This window comes from Centruroides sculpturatus, unplaced genomic scaffold (assembly GCF_000671375.1).
Source record: "Centruroides sculpturatus isolate CEXI.00-Female unplaced genomic scaffold, Cexi_2.0 scaffold318, whole genome shotgun sequence".
Classification (NCBI taxonomy): Eukaryota; Metazoa; Arthropoda; class Arachnida; order Scorpiones; family Buthidae; genus Centruroides; species Centruroides sculpturatus.
Window position 1 is genome coordinate 276,657 of NW_019384658.1, and position 19,845 is coordinate 296,501.

Sequence of the window (19,845 nt, forward strand, 5' to 3'; positions counted from 1 at the left end):
TTCTTTATTAATAGAAACCAATCTTAAACAATTTCATGTTTTATTAGCAAAAATAACATTCATTTGTAGAGATAGGAATCATTATGGGCCCCTAGTTTTCTCTGGGCTGTGGAAAAAGTTTCCAGTTCCTCTCTCTTAACAGCCCTGAATACAATATAACTGTAGTCAGGGAAGTGAGATTAGGAGAAACATGAATAACCAGTTTATGGCATGGTATGTCTGCTGTCACATGCGAGTGACCATTAGACACATGGCCTGGCTGCTGATAGATGGCGCTGAGCCTGGTCTACAGCACGTGGTAGCTATCCTTTGTCTACAGTAGTTCTTGTTAGACCTTGTGCCAGAGCACTCGTTAGCTAAGTGTCTCTTTGTGATTCCTAATAAAGTTTAAGTAGTCTTAGTGGTTCGACTTGACTTCTTTAAGGTGTTCAACGTAACTTAACGTTACATGGTGTCAGAATAAAACATTTTTGTGCTGATCGATCTGTCCGCAAGTTCTACTTCCCGATATCGAATCGTACGCTACCTTCTAATATGGATAGAGCACCACTAAAAGCCCCAGCAGAGTTAGTTGTGACCGATGGCAACATGTCTACCACGTGGAAACTGTGGAAACAGCGTTATGAATGGTTTGCGACGGCCACACAGCTATCGTCGAAACCGCCGAATGTCCAAGCAGTGGTCCTCATGGAGGTCATTGGACAAGACGCAACGGTCATCTTCAATACCTTTTCGCTCACGGAGGAAGAGAAAAAGGATCCACTAGTAATCCTTCAAAAGTTTGATGCATATTTCGCGCCACAAGCAAATGAAACGTACACCCGCTGGTTGTTCAACAGGCACATGCAGTCGGAAGGTGAGTCGTTCGACAAATTCTTGACCGACCTTAGAACTAAAATTCGGGAATGTAATTTCGGTATACAAGAGGACAGCCTCTTAAGAGACAAAATAGTGCAGGACATATGCTCCGATACGATTAGAGAACAATTGCTCAGAGAACCTACTCTGACGCTGGATCATGCTATTCAGATCTGTAGAGCCAGCGAATCAGCATCCATTCAACTGAGGGAGATGCAACCGAGAATGGAATTTGTGAACAGTGACGTGAATTCGCTAAAATTCTCGAAAACGATCTCAGCAACTCCGGCAAATAATGCCGCAGAGCGTTTGTGTTGGCGATGCAGCATGTCGCATGAATATCAAAAGTGTCCAGCATTCAAGGTCCACTGCCACCAGTGTTCAAAAAAGGGTCATTATGCTAGAAATTGTCCGTCTAGACGGCAAAAGTCGCAGCAGACTTGTGAAGTGCAGCTCCCCAACGAGACGGACAGAGAACGCGAGTATGACTGTTTGTCTGTGTTGGAGTTGCTCCAAGACCAACCCACATGTCCGAGTGTTTCTCAATCATGGCGTGTTCCTGTCAGATTTTCCGGTGGAATTTCCGCGGTGTTCAAGTTGGACACTGGAGCAGATGGCGACGTTGTCCCAGCTTCCTTAGTGCAACGCCTTAAGCTAAAAGTAATCCCATTCGTTCCTTCAACCACACCTATACTCCTGTGCTAGGTGAATGTGTTGCTAGTTGTGTTGTGGAAGGTCGTAGTGCGAGAATAAAGTTTATTGTTGTGGAAGGCGAATATTCTCCCTTGCTAGGCAAAGATACCTGTGAAAAGCTCAATCTCGTCCACCGAGTAGAAATAGTTGAACCGGAAGTTGCAGTGCCAGATAATATATTTAGAGGTATTGGCTGTATCACAGATTTCGTGTACGACATAGAATTAATAGACAATCCAGTTCTTCACGTGCATCCACCACAAAATATTCCTTACACAATTCGTGCAGAAGTCAAGAAGGAGCTGGACAATATGGTCAAGCTAAAGGTGCTCAAACCAGTCACCCACCCGACACCGGCAGTGAGTCCATTAGTGGTCGTGCACAAAGAGGGCAGAATCCACTTGTGCATGGATCCGTCAGATATTAAGAAAGCCATCAAAAGGCATCATTTTCCACTCAAAACAGTGGAAGACATAGCGGCGCGCATAACGAATGCACGCTACTTTACCCTGTTAGATGCCCGAAAGGGATTTTGGCAACTGCCCGTTACACCACGTACTGCTGACTTGCTAACAGTGAATACTCCATGGGGCCGCTACTCTTTTCAACGTGTGCCATTCGGCTTGGCATCGGCACCAAAGATTTTTCAGCAGGTAATGCAGAACATCATAAAGGGCTGCCAAAATACAGAGTGTTCTATGGATGACATTTTGATCTGGGCAGACAATATACCAGACTTATGTAAATTCACCAACGAAGTGCTATCCTGCCTGTACAAGCGGGGTGTCAGATTAAACCAAGAGAAATGTGCATTTGAGCAAACGTCGGTAAACTTTCTGGGTCATGTCTTCAGTGCTCAAGGTGTCCAGATCGACCCCGAAAAGGTTGAAGCTATCAACTGTTTGAAAGTCCCTACTAACATAACGGAGTTACAACGTTTTCTAGGAATGACTAATTATGTTTCTAAATTCATTCCAAACTATTCTTCGTTGATTGAACCTCTTCGTTCGCTACTTCAAAAAGGCGTAACCTGGACCTGGGACCATCAGCAACAGAATGCTCTTAACAGCTTGAAAATAGCATTGAAAAAAGCCCCACTGCTGGCATTCTATGATGTCAACAAAGCCGTAACGCTATCAGTGGATGCTAGCTCATATGCTGTGGGAGCAGTGCTATTCCAGGAGGGACGCCCTATAGCTTACTCCACAAAAGCACTAACTGATGCTCAACAGAGATACTCACAGATTGAGAAGGAAGCATTCGCAATGCGGCATGGGTGTATAANCAATTCATGCAGAAGTCAAGAAGGAGCTGGACAATATGGTCAAGCTAAAGGTGCTCAAACCAGTCACCCACCCGACACCGGCAGTGAGTCCATTAGTGGTCGTGCACAAAGAGGGCAGAATCCGCTTGTGCATGGATCCGTCAGATATTAAGAAAGCCATCAAAAGGCATCATTTTCCACTCAAAGCAGTGGAAGACATAGCGGCGCGCATAACGAATGCACGCTACTTTACCCTGTTAGATGCCCGAAAGGGATTTTGGCAACTGCCCGTTACACCACGTACTGCTGACTTGCTAACAGTGAATACTCCATGGGGCTGCTACTCTTTTCAACGTGTGCCATTCGGCTTGGCATCGGCACCAAAGATTTTTCAGCAGGTAATGCAGAACATCATAAAGGGCTGCCAAAATACAGAGTGTTCTATGGATGACATTTTGATCTGGGCAGACAATATACCAGACTTATGTAAATTCACCAACGAAGTGCTATCCTGCCTGTACAAGCGGGGTGTCAGATTAAACCAAGAGAAATGTGCATTTGAGCAAACGTCGGTAAACTTTCTGGGTCATGTCTTCAGTGCTCAAGGTGTCCAGATCGACCCCGAAAAGGTTGAAGCTATCAACTGTTTGAAAGTCCCTACTAACATAACGGAGTTACAACGTTTTCTAGGAATGACTAATTATGTTTCTAAATTCATTCCAAACTATTCTTCGTTGATTGAACCTCTTCGTTCGCTACTTCAAAAAGGCGTAACCTGGACCTGGGACCATCAGCAACAGAATGCTCTTAACAGCTTGAAAATAGCATTGAAAAAAGCCCCACTGCTGGCATTCTATGATGTCAACAAAGCCGTAACGCTATCAGTGGATGCTAGCTCATATGCTGTGGGAGCAGTGCTATTCCAGGAGGGATGCCCTATAGCTTACTCCACAAAAGCACTAACTGATGCTCAACAGAGATACTCACAGATTGAGAAGGAAGCATTCGCAATGCGGCATGGGTGTATAAAGTTCCATGACTACATCTATGGGAAGCAGTTAACGATTGAAACTGATCATAAGCCGTTAGAAAGCATTGCAAAAAAGTCCCTGAACACAGCACCACCTCGATTATGACGCCTGTTATTCGACGTTCTCCAATATACGCCTACAGTGGTATACAAGCGTGGCAGAGACATCCCCGTGGCCGATGCTCTAAGCCGGAACTGTGCAACAGTAATTTCCTGTGACCCGCTAGATGACTTTATTGTTGCTGTGGATGTTCCACTGGTGGAATGTAAGGTAGCTGACTTACGTCAAGCTATGGAGGTGGATACGAAACTACAGCAACTTATTACGATCATACAAGTGGGCTGGCCAGACTCTATTGATCAAATTCCAGTTGCCATCCGTGAATTTTGGACGTACAGAGACGAACTGTCAGTGTATGAAGGACTCATCTTTAAAGAAAAAAGACTCCTAGTGCCCTTAAAACTTCGTCCCGCTTATCTCCGGAAGTTGCACCTGGGCCACCCCGGGATTCAATTAATGCTCAATCGAGCTAGACAAATCATTTTTTGACCTGGGATGACCCATGATATAGAGAACATTACTGCAACTTGTCACATTTGCCAGGCCATGGCTCTCCTCATGAAGCCCGTACCACGGTATCCTTGGCAGCGTCTTGCCAGTGATTTGTTTGAGGTGGCAGGTGACACCTATGTGCTAGTGGCCGACAGTTACTCGGGTTTCTTTGAATACGAAAAACTAAACAATCCCACCACATTAGCAGTTATAAACTTTTTAAAGCGTGTCTTTGCAGTGAATGGAATTCCGGACACCCTGGAATCTGACAATGGGCCTCAATACTCTTCACATCAGTTCCATCAATTCTGTTCACAATGGAAGATCAGTCACGTGACTGCCTCTCCCAAATATCCTCAGTCCAACGGGCTGGCTGAGAGGTACGTACAAACTGCCAAATCCATCATCAAAAGATGTTGTGCTGATGGAACAGATAAATCCCTAGCACTTCTAAATTGGCGGAATCTACCACGCAGTGATCTCGGTTCTCCTGCTCAGCGTTTGTTTGGGAGGCAGACAGCAACGTTATTCCCAATTTACCCGTCTGCAAGGTCAGTAGGTTTCAAAGATGTGTTCCCCAAACTACAATCCAATCGCACCTCGCAGGCACGACGTCGTCGGGCCTGCGTTGAACGTCCTTCATTGCCCGAGAAGTCATCAGTGAGAATCAAAACTGCTCATAGGCAATGGTCACCAGCAATAGTGGAAAAGCAACTTCCACAACCTCGTTCCTACTTAGTGCGTACAGCAGATGGTTCGTTGCTACGTCGTAATTCTTCGATGATAATGCCAACCAAGGCCCAGTTTCCACCTATTGTTACCCCAGCACTTCCTGCACAGGACTCTACTGCACGACTACCCGAAAGTGATACTCAGCTGGCCGACAGTGAATCCAAGAACAACCAAGGCGTGGTTACAACGACTCGCTCTGGCAGAATTGTACGTCCTCCAAATAGACTAAATTTGTAAACGAATTTGTTCAATGTATTCGTGATCTAGCAGGTCTAAAAAAAAAAAAAAAAGGGAAGATGTCACATGCGAGTGTCCGTTAGACACATGGCCTGGCTGCTGATAGATGGCGCTGAGCCTGGTCTACAGCACGTGGTAGCTATCCTTTGTCTACAGTAGTTCTTGTTAGACCTTGTGCCAGAGCACTCATTAACTAAGTGTCTCTTTGTGATTCCTAATAAAGTTTACGTAGTCCTAGTGGTTCAACTTGACTTCTTTAAGGTGTTCAACATAACTTAACGTTACATCTGCTCCTTATTTGAATGCTAGCTATGGCAAAATAATTTGAAAAATGCATATTAAAAAAATATATTGAAATATCAATTTGTAAAAGAAATACCAATATATCAGGAACATTCCTACTTGCTACATCAATATTGGTTATATCTATAAAAATGACATTTTATTAGCATCTGTATAAATTAATAAAATGCAATTTGCCCTTATGTATTGAATTACAGTCATATATAGTCATCAACTAACAAAACTTTGTATAGTTTTTGAACTTATTTAATATTTCTAATGGCAGATTTGAAGATCAAATAACATTTTTTATCTTCATTTGTAGATCAAAATGTTAGTCAAAAAGTTTTATTTTAAATTAAATCTTGCTGAAATTCAATTGATAGATGTGCTTATAACAAATGTATGCTTTCTGAATTTCCTTTTCTTGTCAATTTTTATGAAAATACTAGCAGAGATTCCCAAATAGAAAGCAATAGGAATAAACATTAAAATAAAAATCAAAATCATGTTAACAGTTTGATTATTTTAGCCAGATAGATCTGCTAGTCACCCATATATATAAAAGTCAAAATAAGTATATATGTATATGTTAGGCAAAGGGTTCTTTACAATTTAACATATCCTCACCAAATTTAGTGTAAATATTCTTTGACATCCTAGTAAAAATACTGTGGGTCCCCATCTTCAAACATCTCTAAAGCCCACTTCTTAACTTTAGTCCAAGCTAGTTTTTGTTTTACAGTATCATTATTATAAATACTCAGGTCAATAAATGTACATTTTAGTTACTAAGACCAATTGTTTTTATCACCTCTCCCAACCCAACCTCAACAACAATTCCCAACTCCCTCAAAACACCAAGCAATTCTGGGCATACGCAACTAGTTGGGCTGCAATTTTGAAATTGCAGACCTATAAATTCCTACTGTCATCCATCTGTCTGGCTGTCTGTCTTTCCTTAATCTTGAGAATGGCATTAGATAGATGAAAGTCAAGACCAGACGTGAAAAGCTTAGGTACAGGAGGCTCAATTAACTATATACAAACTTCCAATCTAGACCAGAAGTTATGCAAATTAAATTTAAAAATTTTCCCTGAATGGAGTTACATAAATGACTGGCATGATTCTGTTGTTACCAGGAAAAGTATAATGTACAGGGGCAAAACACTACTAATTTGAGACAGAGAACATATATTTTAAATTAAATAAATTAAGAATATAATTAAAAATTGCAGTCCGGTATTGTGACGATGTCACAATAAATAATTGCTCACTTAATATGCAAATGAATTATATCTGAAGATTATTTAAAACAAAAACATAAAAAATTTAAATTCTTCATTTGCTAACTTTAATTTATATATTTAATTTTAACAAAAGTTTTGAAGTCATTAAAATTTTTAGTCTAATCAGAAAAAATAGTGAGTGATCAATTTTAAATTATATGTTGAAACAATTTTAAATTGTAAATAACTTTATTTAAAATGTATCAAAAAAGTTTATAAATATGAAATACATTATGCAATTGTTATTATCAAAAATTTCCATGAAGGTTACTTTATAAGATATTACTAAGAATCTTATTAAGCAAATTGTTTATTCTTCCAAATGCTTTTGCTGTCTTTTGTGGCCATCTTCAGGATCTCATATATCTGTACAAATGAAANTTACATCTGCATTTTTTCTTGAAATTTTTACTCTCCCTCTCTTGTCCCAGTTTCTCTAAGTTTCTGTAACCTCTTCCCTCTCTGGAGGTCCAACATAACTCAACATTTATTAAAACCTTCATCACTTTATGAATGATAGATACCATAAGTAAAAACAAAACATACAAGAAATTTTGAAATAAATATAATGAAGTGCATAAACTGTATAAAATTTAATGAAATAAATGGACATCCATTAACACTTAAGTTAACCCCCCTCCTGATTTGTCTTAATTAACATCCTTCTCCCCTTCCAGTATGGATATCATTTATGGACAGCACCTTATAAGAGAGGAGTAAAACTATGAATTTTACCAAAAAACACATGGAAAAGATGAAATGAAAAATCAATGTAATGAGCCTAAATGAAAAGCAGTGTCTAATGATAAGCTTATAATGATAAACTTATCATAAAATTGTATAAGAATAAATTTTAAAAATTTAAAACCCATGGAGTCAGAATATTCTAATCTTACTTAATTGTACTGTAATTGAATACATGAAAATTCGAATTTTCCTTCTTAGATATGTATAGCTTAATATTTAGAGAAAAATCAATTTTTTTGTGCTAATAAACAGTCTTTTTTAATACAAACATTTTTGACATATACAAAATGTCTTTATCAGGTTAAATAAAAATAAAACAAAATATCAAACAGTTTTTTAAAAATATTCAGTCATGCACTATGCAAGCAACAAACCATGTACAGTACTATTAATTAACACCAAAATACTAATTTCTCTAAATATTAATAATGATATATTAATATTTCACTGTATAAAACAAATCACAATGTATGATACGTTAAAAGGGAATAAAACATATCATTAATGCTTAACATTTGTAATCATTTGTTAAAAGTAATGTTAATTTTTATTTTTAATAGAATTTTACCATACTTCTCCCTTTTATATTGAACAGTTGCCATTTTTAAAACATATAAATTTTACTATCCACAATCATATTAATATGTTATCAAAATTCTTCAACCATCAATCAAAATGATAAGTTTATCAAACAAAAATACAGTAATAATAAAGTTAAAAATTTTTCTTTCTTTAGTAAAATCTTAAAATAGAACAACTTATGCTAAATACATTCTATTTATGATAAGATTAATTTTGTTTATAAAATTATTTTATGACATTATTATATTTAAATAAAAGTGCTTCAAAGTATGAATAGCATAATAACAACATTCTTTCAGTGCACGTAGATCAGAATGAGTTATCATTAAATAAAAAACAATATGTGAATTAATTAGATTTTATACAATACATAATAATATTAACAAGTTATTTTGTATGTATATAAAATAATATTATAATATACAAACATTTTCTCTTCTCTAAATAACTAAATGTACAGTACTGTAAATGAATAATCTTACATAATACAATAGAGCATCGATTATCCGATCCCCGATTAACCATCACATCGGTTAACCGACCGTTCTAGTCGGCAAATTTCAAATGTCCTCTAGTGATGTGGCGCTACAATATTTGGCTATGTCTTGGCTACTTTAATATAATTTTTGCTAAATTTTTGCATGTTTTAGCTGGCAACATTGGTTCAACCATAAAAGGGAGGCCAATATTTAAACAAGATTTAATTTTCTAATTATGAGTGGTTGTTTGTTTAGTGAGCAATAAAATAATTTAAAAATAATTTTTAACACTACAATAGCAACGATTATTATTTTAAAATAAAATTTGTTAGGCCTAACGTCGATGAAAATTCAACGCGAAGTAGGTTAAGGATATACTAATATACTAATTACATTTAACTAATTAATAGCGATATACTAATATACTATACTAATAATGTATTTTTTTCATTATTTTCGGTTATCTGATTTTTTCAGTTATCCGACCAACCCGAGTCCCCAATTGAGTCGGATAATCAATGCTCTACTGTATATATTTTTAATATAAATTTATTTGTTTTCAAATTTTTTATTGTAACGTTTTGATTATATTGAATCAATATTGATGAGATACATAGATTTTATGAGAAAAATAATCATTTACATATAATAAATAAATGCCAATTTCTTGTACTATATAAGCTTGAATCTCTGCTTTATTGGAGACATTACCAATTTGGAAATGGTTCTTACAAGTATAATTCATTAGGGAAAGCATTTGTTTGTACCCTGTTGAAGTATTGTGCTTCATGCAAAATTGGGAAAGGGTAAAATTTAGAAGGATGAAATGGTCCATATTCAAATGATTCATTTATTTTGAAAGTGGTGTAAGTCCATTTTTGGAAAAATTGAGAAATCCCATAATTTATGTATAATTTAATGTGAACGTTTTATTTATAAACAAGTCACACTTAGTATTTTAAAATAACTATATGCTTTGATCAATTCATCAGTTCATCAAAAATTCATCAGTAAATGACATTGTACTCCCATTGATTATGAAAGTGGTGTAAGTCCATTTTCTGCAGTCTAATTAAACACTCATGGGCTGTCCAGAAATTACATCTGCATTTTTTCTTGAAATTTTTACTCTCCCTCTCTTGTCCCAGTTTCTCTAAGTTTCTGTAACCTCTTCCCTCTCTGGAGGTCCAACATAACTCAACATTTATTAAAACCTTCATCACTTTATGAATGATAGATACCATAAGTAAAAACAAAACATACAAGAAATTTTGAAATAAATATAATGAAGTGCATAAACTGTATAAAATTTAATGAAATAAATGGACATCCATTAACACTTAAGTTAACCCCCCTCCTGATTTGTCTTAATTAACATCCTTCTCCCCTTCCAGTATGGATATCATTTATGGACAGCACCTTATAAGAGAGGAGTAAAACTATGAATTTTACCAAAAAACACATGGAAAAGATGAAATGAAAAATCAATGTAATGAGCCTAAATGAAAAGCAGTGTCTAATGATAAGCTTATAATGATAAACTTATCATAAAATTGTATAAGAATAAATTTTAAAAATTTAAAACCCATGGAGTCAGAATATTCTAATCTTACTTAATTGTACTGTAATTGAATACATGAAAATTCGAATTTTCCTTCTTAGAGTTCAGATATGCTTCCGTCAGAAAAGAAGAAAAATTTGAATTTTTGTGTACTCAATTACAGTACAATTAAGTAAGATTAGAATATTCTGACTCCATTGGTTTTAAATTTTTTAAATTTATTCTTATACAATTTTTTTAAAGAAGGATAGATTTTGGAGGAAAGGTTAGAAAAGTTACATGAACAGAGAGAGAGACATATTAAAGATATACAATTTTTCAAGTTTTTTGGGAAGAAACCACTCCAAGAACACTTAAATTAAGGAAATCAATAAAGAACAATATTAGAAAAGAAGAAATATGGAGAATAGAAAGACTGATAACAAAATCTGTGATCAGAAAGGTAAAATAATTAGTAATATTCTTAATTAAATATTAAGGAAATTAGAAAAACATTAAATTATAAAAGTAATTATAAATGATCTAATAACAACAGTAAATATATAAAAAATAAAAATGATAAATTGAGTAAATTATTTAATTATCCATCAGAGAAACAAAACAGAATGGCAAAAGAATTTAGTTAATAATTTATCTGCAAAGAAAATTCTGGAAGATTATATACATTTTTTATCACTTGGTATTAGTATGAATTTACCTTTCTTTGAAAAAACAATAGATACTGTAGCAGATATCGAATACGCAATATTTAAAAGTGAATATAAAAAAGAAGAAAAAGAAGAAATTAAAATATAAATTGCTGAAGATTTAAAGAAATTTAATACAGATAAAGGATACATTAAGGACCATAAATCTGGAAAATATATAGGTAAATATAATAGGTTAAAAAAATTCCTTAAAAAATCTAACCTTTGTTTAATTAGAACAGACAAATCACAACAAATTATAATATTGACTATACAAGATCTAGAGAGAAAGAAACAAGAACTTATTCCAAGAGTAATTTTGAAGAACTAGAACAAGATCCAACAAAGGATATTACAAAAGTGTTAACTAAGAAGCTAAAGAAATTGTCAAATGAAGGTACCATCTCAAAGTCAGAAATTAATGAAATACTTCCTAAGGAGAACGAATGTAAGAATACCCAAATTAAATATTCGTATAATACACATAAACAAAATAAGTGTAGACCAATTATAGATTTTAAATTAACATCACTGTATAACTTGAAAATTTAAAAAAAAAAATCTTTACAATTTTAAATTCAGAATTTAGTATAAAAAATGCAGATATTCTAATATCAAAACTTGAGAAAGGAAAAATCACACCAAATCATAAATTAATGAGCCTAGATATAATATCAATGTATCCTTCAATCAATAAAGAAATGATAGTGCAAAGTTTACATAAGTACAAAGTTCTTAATCATTTAATAGATCTTATTGAGTTTACGTTAGATAAAAATTATTTTACAGCTAATGAAAAATATTATTGTCAAAAAGATGACATCTGCATGGGATCTGTTATTGGCCAAAACTAGCAAAAATATTTATGATAGATATGGATAAAGTAATATCAAAAATAACAGAAATAGAATTTTTTGCAAGCTATGTTGACGATATAATAATAATATACAATAGTACAATAATATCACCTGATAAATACTGAAATAGCGAATAAGGTTAACCCATATATTAAATTCACTCACGAAACTGAAAAACATAATAAAATAAATTATCTAGATATAACAATTGAACGATTTGATAATTATCTTGAATATACTAAGTACGAAAAACCATGTAATGCTAAAAAAGTTGTCTTTCAAATCATACTGTTCTGTAAATCAAAAGAGAAATATATATTTGATGGAAGTTAGTAAGATTCTTTCCAGAACAACAAAACCCAATGTAAGAGAAAAAGTCAAGGCAGTAAATAAGAAGTTCCTGTTAAATGGATACCCAGAGAATCTTTTAAAAAAATGGTACGATGACCTCATGTTAAGCAGATACAAAGTAAAGACAAAAAAATAAATAAAAAAGTACTATTGTTTCCATATATTAAAAGTATATATGAAAAACATCAAAAAAATTTTTTGTGAAACTTTAATAAAATTAAAAAATTTTACACACCTGAACCATTTATGGTGTGATGATGCAAAACATCGGTAAACAAACATTTTCGAACCCCTTCTGGGCTCTGCTTCAGGTTCCAATCAGTTTCTAAAAGGACGTTCGATATCCGTTAAAAGTAGAAATCCGTTCAATCATGTCATTTAAAGCTTGAGTTTGAATTGTAGGTTCAAATGGATTCACACGATCCAAGTCGCGCATGCACGACCAGTTCGCCCGTTAGAGTTTGATGGGTGAATTAGAGCGTGTTGTGAATTAACTCCTGCCAGGACATTGATAACAGCATCTCCTCTTTAAAATTTATGCACGTGTTGGTGGTGGAGGATATAAATAAGTGCATGGCCTGTAGCCATTTGAGGTCTTCAATAGGAGGCGAATCGTGGAGGAGAATGGCCTGGGAGAAGTTCGCTACTATATCTGGATTGGTTACATACGTAGCGAGGGCCGTGGAAGTTCTTCCGTGCCGAATATCGGCTAGATGCTCTTGTATTCTGACTCCCAAGGATCGTTTAGTGAAGCCTATGTAAATGAGGTTCCTATCACACCTGTTGTCCTTCATGGGGATACTATAGATGCCAGGGCGTCTGATGGGGTTGGGAGGGTCCTTTCCATTACGTAAGAGGTTGAAAATGGTGGGACACCTCCTAAATGCTAGATGTAGCTGACGTTTGGTGGCAAGCTTAGCGTATAGAGATTTTAAGTACAGATTGTATGTGATGGCGATACGTTCTATTTCTTCAAGACGGCCGTCCTCAACTTGGTCCGATTCCTGTGCATTCCCCAAATATATATGTTGCTGATGTTGTATTAGCCTATGTATATGTTTGTGATACCTGTGTTGGGTGGCAACATGGCGTATGTAGGCTAGTTCGGTATCCTGAGCCTGGATGTTGGATGAATGTATAAAGGCTCTTCTGATTAAAGCTCTAAAGGCTGCAGTCTTGTATGAGCTCGGATCACAGGAGCCGGTCAGAATATATGATGATGTGTACTTGGGTTTATGATATACCGACGTATTGATTCCCGAGCTATCGACCTTAATACTTATATCCAGAAAATGTACTTCTGATGGGCTAGATTGCTCTATTTTGAGAGTCAACCCGTACAGGTTATTGTTGAAGGAATTGACAAAGGTTGTTGCATCTGGCGTTGTTTTCCAGACAATGATGATGTCATCTATATACCTCCTATATAATTGTATGTTGTGGAGGTATTGAGGGAGAACCTTGTTTTCTAATTGCCGTACCACCATTTCACATAGGTCCCCAGAGACCGGGCTGTCCATGGGGACCCCTTTACTCTGTGTGTAGATCTTGCCGTTAAGTTGGAATATCGAATTATAACAAATTAGGTGCGCCACTTCTAGTACTTGGTTGTGTAAAGCTTGGTCCCCAACAATACGAAATAGGATGTCTCTGAGTGCACAGAACGTTGGAGGGAGCTCAATGGAGGAGTAGAGGGACTTAAAGTCCAACACGGTGAAGTAACAGGGTGAAGTGATATTTTTCAACTGTGCTATAATAAAATTAGCTCCAATTCAAAAAAACAGACTATCGGAACTGATGAAAATTGGATATACAAAAAAGGAGCCATTGGATGAAGCAGGAATTGTGTACAGATTGCAATGCACATGCAGAGTCCCAAATTTTTATGTTGGAGAGACAAAATTAAAGTTAAAAATCAGACTGTCAGAACATCTTGCTGCAGTACATTTAAAGGTCAATACTTCTCCAGTATTTTTGCATTGTAATAATAATAATTGTCAAATTAATGTTAATAAAGTAAAAATAATGTATAAAAAAATAAATACTGTAAAGAAAAAACTTTACAGTATTTATTTTTTTAAAAGAAAATTTAAAGAACATTTTGCAATCATTATGCAAAATAACTCTTAATTTAAATAACAGTGTGGTGCCAGCGGAATGATGGGTAAATCTTGTCGGATATAAAAACTGTAACTACGGTATAAGAGATTGTAATGGATAGTTATAGTGATTGGCAAATTGAATTGTATAGCTTGGAGTCCTTCTGAAGAGGCCAGTGTACTGGCAAAATGCATTTGTTTGGAAATAAAATAAGTTGTAATAAAGAATAGTCTCTCTCAAAGAAAAACTGGTTTGCTTTTTTAACTTTTTATTCTAATTCTATTTCATTTAGCAAATGGTTTAGAGTCCAGAAAGTTTTACGCTTCCATAAGTCAGAAAAGAAGGAAAATTCAAATTTTCGTGTACTTAATTACAATACAATTAAGTAAGATCATCATAAAATAGTTTAACAATAAGTAAATATTTTTAATATTGAGAATAAACAACACTATTTTATTTCTTGTTATTATTTATAAACAAAATCAGAATAAAACACAATGTATTTCAAATGAAATTGAAATTGAATTTTACATAATTGAAATTTAAATTTAATTAAAAACTTTTACAGTTCAATAATTATGAAAGTGACACAGAAAGAATATATTGATTTATGACCGAGAAATAATATATTGATTTAGTTAAATTCACATAGAAGTCTTTTTGTAATCAACTTATATATTTTTAAAGTCATAAAGTGGTACTAAGTTTGGCAATGTTTCTATTTATATTTTTGAATTGACTAAAATGCAACCTTTAAATATTTTGAAAGAATAAAAAATGGACTTACACTACTTTCAATATAAATGGTCCATATAGTAATTTCAGTAGAAATTAATGTTTTGCTACAGTTATCATTTTAGTGCTAATATGTTATGATAATGCAGTTTTTCTGAAAAATTAGGAAATTTCAAATGTGTGTGAGAATGGAAATGATAAAGTATTTTTTATAGCAGGGGGTAGAAAAGTAAACAGATGGAATCTTGATCAATATAGATAGATTAGTATTGGAATATACATGAACAACTATAGATGATTTTGTAAAAAGATAGTTTTCTGTTGTTCTTGTGATGATTAATATTTTGTCCAGTAGTATTTGAAAAAGTGATTTTTAATTTAAGTTAATAAGCTACAAGCAAAGTGCTGAGTTTATATAATTTATGTAAGTTAAAAGTATAATTTGCATTTACTTTTTATTTATTTTTTTAATGTATTTGAAAGAATAGCTTACTTTTTCTTACCTATTGCATAAATACCTTTATTTAACAATGTCATAAGTTTCAAGAAATTCTTATACTTATATTGGTTTAAAAACATACCAAATAGTTTTTGGGATGTCTATATTTCTTTGATGTTTCTAGCTCTCATACAGCTTTGACTCTGAAGAAGTTAGAAGGAGGTTTAGAACAATTTGGCTGATGAGATAGATGACTTTTTGTAGAAGACAAGAATAATAGAACAAAATTAATTTGTCAAGAATGTGGTAAATTGTCTTCAAGAAACACTGTCATATGATCACTAAATGTGCCATATGTGAAGATAAGAAACAGATGAAAGTGGAGTAACTTACTTTTAATTATCTAGAAACTTTATAACTGAAATTGTTCAATAAAAAGTTCTAAGATTATTCCCTATTTTATTTTATTCTCTTTTTAAAAAAAGTTATATATTGGAGGATATAAATTAATTTTATATATACAGCATAATAGTCACAACACACTCTTTCATAAAACTCTAAAAGGCATGTCCACTGAAGAATTAAAGGAAAACATTTTAAATTCTTTACCAACATTTCCCATGCTCTATGAACAATCTATTTAAGTTTGAAATATGCTTCCAATCTATTATTATCTATTAATTAGTAATAAATAACCACGTGTTTGGTTAACTTTAACATCAATTTTTATGAATGTTTTTTATGATTGTTGTTATAATGTTGTATGTGGTTAGTTACATACTAATATAAATGTCAGTTTATATGTATATTGTATTTTCATTTCTTAGATTCTTTCATATGTTTTTAATAATAATATCATATTGTCAAAAGGTATATATGTAATCAGGCTGAAGAGGACTGTCAAATAAGCTGAAATGCATTCTGGGATATCATGCATTAATTAATGAATAAAAATCAGAAAAGTGTGTGATGAATCTGTAATCATAACAATAAGACCAGTGGGCTCATATTTATTTATTACTAATTAGTCTATTTGTAAGGAACCAAGTTCGAGCGTTATTTTTATTTTACTTTTCTTTTGCTTTTATTATATTTTGTTTGGGGCTTATGTTTAGTTAGGACGAAGGTTTCCTCACCCATCACCTTAGAAAGTTAAAAAGAGAAGATAAAACCAACTCACCGACGAAAAAAAAAAAAAGCGCCATAGCTAGCAACTGCACTCATGTGCACGCCTGAGCGGCAGATAGCAAGCCCGCACTGAAAGGGGGAGAATTACCCACAGACTTTAGGAGACTTGTTAAACCTTAAAGGAAACATCCCAATAATTGTTCACGAAAAGACTGTAAAAGGTTAACAAAGTATTGTCGGGAATTAAGCTACGAGATGAACAAGAAAAAAGTGAATGTTACGTGTAAGTATGTAAATGAGGGGAGTGTCTCACTTAGAAACTGTGACGTCACCTCAGACTATAAATAGCGTAGCTCAAGTGAAGAAAGCAGAGGTGAGCTCCTGAAAGGATTAAGCGTAGTCTGTTGGTAGCAGTGAACGAGGTGTCCAATAGGAAATAGTCCAAAGCGTTTGCAGTTTTCAATTTGTGGATCGAAGAATAGGAAAGTCTTGAGCTGGAAAAAGGTTCCTAGTATAATTGAGGTGACGGTTAGGATTTATAGTTGTAAGAAATTCTGTACCTTAAGTTAAGGATTGATTTTTGTCGGAATTCCAAGGGGAATAGTTCTAAGTTAGAATAAGATTGAATTTTGTCGGGTTGACTTTTGGATTTTATTTGTTTGAATAAATTTGTTGTTTTGTTATAAATATTGTACATAGTTATTCCTAGTTCGTTATTAAATACTTTTATTGATTTTCTGACTAACTTGTCGTTAATTTTATTTCGGTGCACGTGAAAGTCCAGACCTGGCAAACTAACAAACGCAAACCCGCATAAAGTACCCGTTAGGTACTGGCTCTTTCCGGAACAAAATTCGTTGTAGAGCGGATAAGCTAAAAATAGTACTTTACATATTTAAGTCTAAATATTTCAAATTTGCAAACCAAATCCAAGTGATCCTTCTTTGCATCCTTCAGGTTGTTTCATGTATACTTGATGTAACAGGTCTCCATTTAAGTAAGTCTTCTCAATGTCATAATGTTTATCTTTCATGTTTTCAATTCCAGCAATAGTTAGGAGCATTCATAAGATGACAGTCTTGATCATGGGAGCATGTATATCATTGTAATAAAAGCCATTCTTTTGTGTGTATCTTTGAGGGACTAAATGAACCTTAAAAATGATTAACTTTATTGTTTTGTCTCTTTCAATTTTGTATATCCATCTATTTCCTACTGCAGTTTTACCAGGAGATAGTTTTGTAGTTGTCCAGATGCTGTTATGCTTTTATGGCTATTATTTCCTTATCCATAGTTTTGATCCATTCTTTGAAATGTTACTTGTTTCAAATTTTGCTTATTATTGTGCATATCAACTTTGGAGTCTTTGTGTGTGCCATTTTCCAGAAAGTGAACATTTCTGCTTATGGTTATCTTATCAGTTTTTGTGTCAACTAATCAATAAACTTTTGATGCTCTCTCATATTCTACAATAATTAGTTTTGTGGCTTTAAGTTCTAGTTTCTTTTGTGTTTCTTTATGGTTAATTGCATAGGCTGAGCATCTGAAAATTCTTATATGTGAGAGGTTTGGTTCCTTTCCATGCCATTTTTCATATGGAGTTGTTTCACTCACTTTAGTAATTAATCTATTCTATAGGTAATTTGCATTATTTACCACTTCTCCCAGTATTCATTGGGTAATCCAGCATCAATTGTGCTGCTCACTTGCCAAAGCGATTAATTCCATAAAATAGAGTGGAAAAAGGTGACAAAATAATATACATTCTTTTTTAAAATTCCTTTTAAAATATAAATTCAAATAAACATTGTAGAATATATTATTGTAGATGTAACTTTTATTTAATTACATATAGAATATATAAGATAGCATAGATATACAATAATTGTTNGAGTGGAAAAAGGTGACAAAATAATATACATTCTTTTTTAAAATTCCTTTTAAAATATAAATTCAAATAAACATTGTAGAATATATTATTGTAGATGTAACTTTTATTTAATTACATATAGAATATATAAGATAGCATAGATATACTATAATTGTTATTACTATTACAATTTTTGTGTGATTGAGGGAGTTAATCAATTTGGCAAGTGAAAAACATAACTTAAAATTCAGTCTTTCATATAGTTTATTATAGAGAAACTTCTTTATTGTAAATTAAAGATTTTTCACAAAAATGAATAATAACTGTTATAATGGTTGTTATTATTATTTTGTTTAAATTGATTATTCAGCAACATACATGATGTCTTCTTTATCAGCTGTATTTGAGGTACCATTACGTTGATTTGTTTTTAAACTTTTATAAGAATCATGTTTAATAGGAGGGATGAAAAAATTATTTTTAGCTTCATCCATCTTAATATAATGATATCATTTTTTTTCCCTAAAAACAATTGCCACCAAAATTAAAACAATCATTCAATATTCCACAAGTATACTTATTTCTGTGGCAGGTGACTGTAACTAACTAATTTATTTTACTCACTTTTTATGATGAGAAAACATTAAATAATTTACCGTTATCTACAAGGCACTGGTCAGCACACACTGCGATTGCAATGCTGCAGTGTAAGCTGGCTGATTTATGTTACAGTATGGAGTTAATTAGATTGGCTTCTGAATTTCAATGGCCAATAAAATTTTGTCATTAAGTGGTAGTGATCCTTATTATTAGGGAAACTTATTATGAATATAAAAAGTTATGAGTATATCAAGTGCTTTGACACTAAAATTTTAAAAAGTTTGAAATGTGAAGTTAATCGATTTGGCTTGTGAATGGCTCAATTAATGTGCATCTTATAATTTCTAGCAGATATCTATTCTTCCTTTCTGCTGCTCCATTTTGTTGAGGGAATAAGATGTCATAGTTTCACACAGTCTACCTTCATATTTAAAAAACATCTATAAGTTTGTACTTGAAAATTCACCTCCTCTTTTGGATCTGATTTATTGTGGAGTTTTTCAAGATTTTGTACGTACATATTTAACATATTCCCTTTATTTTATTGGATACTTCACTCTTATGTATAAAAAGATATATTTTGGTGTACATAGAGTAATCGTTTATCAAAATTATGTGTTGCCACTCAGTGTTGCTGTTTACATTGAGCAGCATATGTCTGTGTGTATTAATCCAAGTAATTGATACATTTTGGTTTCTGATTTCTTTCAAAAAGACTTAGTAATCATTTTAGCCTTGATGCAAGGTTTAAATATGTAAAATTTCTGAATA

At 33.5% G+C, this 19,845-nt stretch overlaps 1 protein-coding gene across 1 annotated transcript in view; it reads right to left on the minus strand.

Annotated features, from left to right (window-relative positions):
* LOC111626485 (unconventional myosin-Ib-like) overlaps nt 1–19,845 on the minus strand; it is a 472,422-nt gene that overhangs the window by 152,661 nt on the left and 299,916 nt on the right. The gene's annotated exons all lie outside the window — the stretch shown is intronic.